Genomic DNA, 8,258 nt, shown 5'->3' on the forward strand with positions numbered 1-8,258 from the left:
TGGTGTTGGATATCAGCAGATCTCTCCATGACTCACCACTCACCAAGCCACCAAAGAGCAGAGAGGATGAAGCAGGAGCAGCCCCTTGGAATAAAGCCACTTGGGCAACCAGCTGTCTGTTCGCCCCTTCCTCCTCCACCCTGCAAGACTCGGTCTGCAGGAAAGAGAACAGGGACCCAGCTGTAGCTACACAGCCTGGGGTTTAGAAGATGGAGATGCAGAAGGAGAAGAGGCAAAGGCTCAGAAAACATGTGGAAGAAAGAGATTAGATGGACAAGAGGAGGGCTAAAATGACTGGGGGACCAACATTCTGAGCAGAAGATCAGCCAGATGAGCAAGCATCCCTGAAGCAGGGGTCATGCTCACCAGAAACATTCAGAGCATCTGATGGGACTAATCATTGCTCATCACAGTGAAGGCATGGCCAGAGGAAGTTCAAAGGGACACCAAAACCCAGAGCGCCTTCCTTTTCCAGGAAAAAAAAAAAAAAAAAAAGGAGGGGGGATTATTGGGGTGAGCTTTTTTTGGTTGATTTGCAGATATTTTTGAGGTTTCTGGCACCGACGTTAAACCACTGCATCTGCCAACACAGCTGATACAAAGCAGGATCAACAGGATGGTGAAGTCAGCTCTGATAACCCCATGAGCACTAACCATTCCTCTCCAATGGACATAGACCTTCTGGGCGTGGAGAGGATAAGCCACATCGCTTGCCCAACAGATGAAATCCTGCCAGACTGAGGGACTGCATGCCATCACACATGCCAGAGAAGGTGTGTCAGTCCTCACAGATGTCACGAGGAAGCAACCAAAGAGCTAGACCTATTCCAGGGAATGAGGATTGCCCAATGTAATTCACTGCGTGGTGTCCTCCTGCAGGGATGACTCTTCAGAGGAGCCTGGAAACCAGCCTGGGAAGCCAAGAGTCAGTGTCCTACAGCAGCGGGAGCACCCTCGTGAAGGTCTGCACTGATAAAGCAGTTTGCTTCAGCCAGATTTTACTGTTTTTTTTATGAAGATGGGAAAAATATTTGTGTAACTCTTCAGTATGATTAATAAGATGCATTCTTGATTTTTTTTTTTTTTAAACAAAGAAATGTGTCTGACAGTTTATTCCCTCACTTCCAAGGACTGATGGCGTGAATGTCTCCTCTCTGACACAGAGCTGGAGAGGAGTCAACTGGCCCAGGGATTCAAATCTGCTCCTCACTGGCAGCAGGAAGATTATTTTCAAGGCCACGGGAAGTGGTCCACCACTGGTCCGCTGGCAGGAGTGGTTTGATGGACAAGTGTGATGATGGACAAGGGTGCACGATGGGCCACTTGTCATTTTGAGGGTTGCCAGTGGCCCATTGAGCCAGACAGTCAGGAAGTTACCATTCTGGCCTCAGGTATGCTTGATGCATACTTGTGAGGTGTGGGACCGTCGTGGCTGGCATTTCCTCAGAGGCACACGGGACACTGAGGATGGTGGTGTCACCCTGAGTGGCCAACACATGGAAGCAGCATGACTGCAGCATGGAAGGCAGTGCTTGGCTGGATCAGGGCACGGAGCTGCAGAAAAGGTGCCCCAGTATCCAGCATCACAGAGCACAAATGAGGGTATAGCTGTAGCAGTAAATTAGATGTGTCCAGGACCACCTCCAGCACAGAGGCCAAGAGGTGGACATCAGCAGGGCCTCTTGTGAATAGTCCTTCCCTTTTGCTCTCTCCTCTGTTTTTTTTCCAGACATTGCATGGGACTATGATGATTGATCCGTGTTAAAACCTTGCCAGGGAACATGCTAGCAATTAAAACGATTAATTAAGTGTTCTGGATGATGGCATTACAGATCAGGGAATGTTCCCAGGAACTGTTTATTCCCCTTGCCTGGGTTGAGCCTTGGAGATCAGACCCTTGCTGGCATGTGAATCATATCCTTCAGGATGAGACCTTGGTTTTACCCTTGGCTGTGCCACACTGCACTACACAATTGTGTTGGAGCTGGCTAGTAAACACAGCTTTATTTGGCTACCCTCTGCAGCGTTCTGGCTGTTGAGTCTTCCTGGATGGAGGACAAAGATTAGAAGTCAATGAACAGAAGTCAGCCAGGGATCTGATCATCTTCTGGGAGCCTCATACTGGGCTCTTCTCACAAAAGGCCTCAGGACAAGTGTCCACATACAGAACCACAGCTACAAGGAGGGACAGAAACATCATGGCTTGGTCTCATGGGGTCTCTTCCATTTATTTGCCTTGAAGTTTTTAACTATCCAGCTTCCCTATGCTCATAGCATGACATTTGCCTCATCATTTCTTACGTGGCATCTCAGAAGGTTCCCAAATATTTCCATCTCTCCCAAGCATCATCCCAGTCTGTATGTATTGCCATTTCCCACCCAGTTGCTAGGACAACCAGGAGCTGCCAAGGGTTGCAGGACAGAAGAGTTTCTCAGCACCAGGTATGAGTGCACCACCAGGGGTTTTCCATCCTCAGATAAAACCCATTGAAAAAATTGCAGAATCTAACCCTGTCTTGTTCCCCATCTTTCATTTTGGGTGGGGTTGTGGTGGACAAAGGGACCAGGTCAACAGAGTACCACTTGTTTTTGGCAGGGAAGACAACAGTTTGAAGCACTCCCTGGGAGGAGAAGAGGCAGCTGTGTGTGTTGAGCACCTGCTGGGTCAGGGCAAGCTCCAGCTCTTCCCAACTTTTAGTCAAATGACAGTGGCCAAATATTTTTCTCCTTCTGGCTCTTTGCTTCCATCTTTCGCCTCCTACCCAGGGATTTCTTTGTGCTTGGTGCTGCAAGGCTCGTTCTTTGTATCCTTCCTGGTCATGGCCTCCCCAAAATCAGTACAGCATGGTGGGTTGTCACCACCATTCCCCTGACACAGGGCTGTCCCCACCTGAGACCTTCACAGGTGTTTCAGCACTTAACTCTCAGGGAAGCCAAGGGGAGCTCGGAGCTTAGCCCACACATAGGTTTACTGCAAATTACAAAATCACAGAACCATTAAGGTTGGAAAAGACCTTTAAGATCATCAAGTCCAACCCTCAACCCAACACCACCATGCCCCCTAAACCATGTCCTGAATTGCCACATCTACATGGTTTTTGAACACTTCCAGTGATGGTGACTCCACCACCTCCCAGGGCAGCCTGTTCCAATGCTTGACCGCTCTCTCCATAAAGAAATTTTTCCTAATATCCAAACTAAACCTCCCCTGGCGCAACTTGAGGCCATTTCCTCTCATTCTGTCACTTGGTACTTGAGAGAAGAGACCAACACCCACCTCGCCACAACCCCCTTTCAAGTAGCTGTAGAGAGCGATAAGGTCTCCCCTCAGCCTCCTCTTCTCCAGACTGAACAACCCCAGTTCCCTCAGCCGCTCCTCATCAGACTTGTGCTCCAGACCCCTCCCCAGCTCCGTTGCCCTTCTCTGGACACGCACCAGCAACTCAATGTCCTTCGTGTAGTGAGGGCCCCAAAATGAAGACAGGATTGGAGGTGCAGCCTCACCAGTGCCAAGTACAGAATTATTATATAAATGATATTATATATAAATTAACATGGATTTAAACCCTTTGCGTGCCAAATCACTGTGGGAGTTGGATCCTGCAGCAGCTTCTTTCCCACCTCCCATGCACTCCCCATTCCTGGGTACTGTGAAGGTGGCCAGGTACTCGCTGTGAGAGTCTCGCTGTGGGGCAGAGATACTTGGGTTCAAGAACACAGTGTGGGCAGCCTAGGGCCAGGTTACACCAAGGTGTTGAAATCCTTCTGAGAACCTGCCCTTTGGCTTCCTCTCTTTCATGCAGGGAAGGGAAATAGTGCCCCCGGGGCATCCCAAATCTCTGTTTACCAGTAATACCTGATTTTATGGTGTCTCTGGGATTCCTGTATTGCCCGAATCCCAGATGGGTCTGGATTAAGTTACATACAGGATGACACCTGTACTTGGGGGCATTAATATGGGTATCCAGCAGTGATGTCCAGGTGTCACAAGCTCCAGAGGTCACCAACCCTTCCAGCTGCCCTGGGGCTGGAACCACACTGCAGAAGAGCTTCATGGAGGCAGCTATGTCCATACCAATAACACATGGAGAGCCCATGCTCGGTTTCAAGGGCTGTCCTACAGTTGTCCACACTGTTTAACTGTTAGCATGCTCCTCTGCAAAATTTTGGTCTGACCAGCTAGGACCATCCCTGATAATTCCATATCTACTTTCCAACTGGTATTTTGAACTCAGCCACATTATTCTGGAGGAAGAGAGCTTGGCTGTACAGGTGGGCACCATCTGGCCCCAGGGGCCAGGAAATGACATGGAGCGTTTCATTTGCTAATATGCCTTCTCCATGCTGTCCCCGACTTTGTTAGGACCAGAATCTTGACAGTATACTAGAACAATACTATTGGAGAGGCAAAAATCATTATTTTTCCAGACCTTTTTCTATAAGCCTTCAGAAATTTCTGACACACTCTGATCTGGGACTGTACTGATCGGGATTGTTTCTTCCTCCTACTCACCTCCATTTGTTTAGCTCTCTGTGTAATTGCATGAACAACCTGACCAGGCTGCTTGAAAAAACCCAGCCATGCTGTGAGTCAGCATTCAATAAAAAAGAGAATAAATAACAAACAACTTGGAAGTGTTTTTGGTTTTGTTTTTTTAATGGTGGCTGCAGAGCTCTGTTGCATGAGAATAACTGGGAGATCCCCTCCATCCAGCTCAAGCTAGCTTCAGACTGACCTTTCCATTCCTGAACATCAGATGTTCAGAAGATGTTCTGGGGACAGATGAGCAAAAATGACTACAGGTGCTGGGCGACCAGGAGGGCTTAAGAAGCTTGCATGAGTTCTTCAACAGGAACCTCATCACAGTCCAGTGCAGAGAATGGGCCTGGTAACACTGGCCAGAAGTGCAGTTCCCAGCACGGCTGTGGGAGGTCTCATCCCAGATGCCTCATTGTGATTGAAGTTGTCCTGACTGCAGCAATTGTAAGAGTCTCGAAACATACTGTAATTTGAAATGCAGTTTTTGCTGATCATCTTTCTGTTGGTGAGTGCCTGGATAAAAAGTCAAATAAAAACAACCCATGAATCTTTCTCCCAAGGGCAAATCCTGACATTACTGTGTAAGCAGCGTGCGAGATCACCCAAGACTACATGGGTTATGGTGTTCATTTAACGACCCTCTGCCTTGCTATTCAAGCAAAGAAATAATTGGGCTGTAACCCAGCACTATTCGAGTTCTCCCAAAGCCCCATGGAAGGGGAATGTTTTAAACCCAAGCGTACTGGAGCAGAAAGGGGAGGAGGACACAGACCCACTGAAAACAGGGCTGGGACACACAGGAGTGTTGGGCAACAGGCTTGGGAGGTCACAACCCCGGCAGTTCATGGCAGTGGGACTCACTGGCACATGTCTTCTCAATACAGTCATGCAGGCTGTCTCATTTTTGGTGCACGGGGAAGTCGTGAGGCACTGATCATTGCTGGTCTGGTTAGCTCAGGTGTAGCACGTCAGCAAGTTTGCTACAGGAGAGGAACATAAATGATTTGCATGAGGTCAAAGCAAGAAACCCCCTCCCAGCTGGACCCGTTCCCATCCTCATGCAGGCCACAGGATGTAGAATAAGACACAGAGGACATGGCTGAGCCAGTTCTACCCTTCTACTATCCCATACCCAAAATTGCCAAGCACACAATTCCATGTAGAAAAACAACTCCTTCCAGGTGAGGGGGCAGCAGAGGCTTTCTGCGGACGTTGATGTTCAACTACCCCATTCGGCATGTAGCAAAGAGTCACAGGGCCAGAAGGGCTGTGAAGGTTGCACTCAGATTCTTAGCTCAAAGCTTAATTATACCCCCATCCATTATACCCCCATCCAAGAAATGCAGCGTTAGCTGCAGATCTCAAGCTGTGATTGGGTCTGCAGAGAAAACCTGAAGGACTCTTTCCAGTGACACATCGTGAGAATAGGGGAAGGTGACAGATGTTGGTTTGCCCTGTGGGCAGCCCAAGGCTGCAGCACATCTGCACCACAAGTCCTTTGGCAGCTGTGTCAGCACGAAGGAGAAGCAAAGCTGACCATGCAGACCAGCTCTTTATCTATTGTTATCTACTGACTTCTTAAAGACTGCTGGATTTAGAAGTTACGGATGTGGCTTCTCCCCCCAAAAATGCCAGTTCTGTCCATCCCAGACCAAGCCTTGCAGTAATCCTGAACAACTCACCAACATCCACGCAGAGGACAGCAGCCAGACATGCCATCAGGAGAGCCCTCATCTCCGTCTGCTCTTCTCTGCCTGCACGGTCTTCAAGGGAAGCAGCTCCCAACCCTGCGTGGAGTCCTAGCCGGGAGGGTGACCAATGCAAAGACTGGTTCCCAGCTGACACAGGTCAACCCACGTGTTGGACGTGTTCGTAGCCCAGACCAGGGGGCTGACACGTATTTGCAGGAGCCCAGTGCTCGCATCTGCTGTTGGAGTTTTCTGTGCTGCCTTTGCCCAAGCACACGTTCCCCAATATCTCAAAATAAGCCAAAAGAAAAGCAGTTGCTATCGATAGCAGCAGTTCCTCATTGAAAGAAGGCAGGAGATAAAAGGTGGGTAGGAATTAGTGACCAGCCTAGGAGGAAGCAAGGCCACCAAAAGCAGGATGGGGACTCTTGGACTTGCACGCTGTGCACTGGTCCTAGAGAAAAGGGGATATGCATGCTGGGTTCAGCAAAGAGGAACCATTGTTTGAGGACCAAGACCTCCGTCTTTGATTGCCCAAGCAAGCCCTGGACTAGCACTGGGAAGGCCTGTTCCCCCTGTGGCTATGCAGATTTCTCGCTCATGACTTGGCCCCAAGTGCTGCTCTAGCAGCTCCATTACCACAACTCCAAAGTTGGTGTGGTACCAGCAAGATCAGGGAAGCCCACAAGAACCGGAGAAAGACTGGGAGAAAGATGCCATGCTACTGCTGCAACCTCAAGATCTCATCTTATGGGCAAAGAGAAAGCACACCATGTATGTGTGTATATATATTATTAGTATAAGTGAAATCTTAAGAGTCTCATCCAAGAATGATTGTTGGTCTAGATCTAACTACTGCAGAAAAACAAAGAATAATCCTATGTAGAATGGCATTATTATTAAAATTATTAGACACATAGACACACTTACTGGTTTCTACCCCTTTTCTAGGTGTGATTCTCACCTTTCCCACTCTTGGGGGTTTCATGCTGGTGGCATTATTGTGAGTTATCAGCATCTGGAGCCCTGTGCTAGGAAAAATAAGATGCTCATGTTGATGGTTCCTTATTCCTCTCCCCAGGAGCCACTCAAGAGTCATTTCAGTTATGTTTAGTAACTTTTTTTTTTAACATGCTTTTTTTGTTGGTCTGCTGCTGTGTCTTACATCTCAATTTACTATACACACTGCCTTTTACATATGTTAGGTACTACTTTTGTACTGTTCATTACCCCTAAAACCAGCCTGCTCCAACTCCAGGTCCGCATTTCTTCAGCTGAGTGGTTTATAGCCAAGAGGTCTCCAGTTCCAGCCCAGGACCCCACCTCATCACCCCATCCCTGCACTCCTCTGCACCGCATCCCACGTCTCCCCTTCCCAAGACCTTTGCTGTTGCACCAAGCCTGCGTTTCTCTACACTATGTCTTTGGGTCAGAGTCATAAATACCTCATTCTACACAGACTAACAGCTTGTTACTGCTAACTAGATAAACCTACATCTGCACTACACAAAGATACACAGAAGTAAAACAAATTAGCCACAGCCACTTGGTCAATTAGAAAAATTGCTCTTACCACTCAGCCACATTAAAAAAAAGCCTCAGGAAGGTCAAGACAAGCTCAGTCAGAGCAAACCTAACAAGCCTCAATCCTGAGGTCTTGCAAACTCAGTACAAAGCTTACGGCCTGTTACCAGCGATAGCAATACCAAATTAAAGTGCTACGGGATAGCAGACCATCTTGTCCTAGACTCTCAAAGGGGAAAAACTGGACTGAGCTGTTTTATTTATAGAGTTGTAACTCCTGGTTTTTTGTTTTTTTCTTTTCTGGCACACAGAAAGGCACTGTGAGGACAATCCAGCACAGCCCCATGTAGAAGCTCTTTCAAAGGTGACAATATAAAAGAGGAGGAAAAAAAAAAAATAGGGGAGAAAAAAATCAAAACTATTTGCCCAGCAAGGGAGTCGGGGGTTGTGCAGCCGCGGCCAGCCGTGCGGCTTGGTAAAGGGGCTGCAAAAGCGCTGCAAAGCCA

Source organism: Phaethon lepturus, unplaced genomic scaffold, assembly GCF_000687285.1.
Source record: "Phaethon lepturus isolate BGI_N335 unplaced genomic scaffold, ASM68728v1 scaffold8418, whole genome shotgun sequence".
Taxonomy (NCBI): Eukaryota; Metazoa; Chordata; class Aves; order Phaethontiformes; family Phaethontidae; genus Phaethon; species Phaethon lepturus.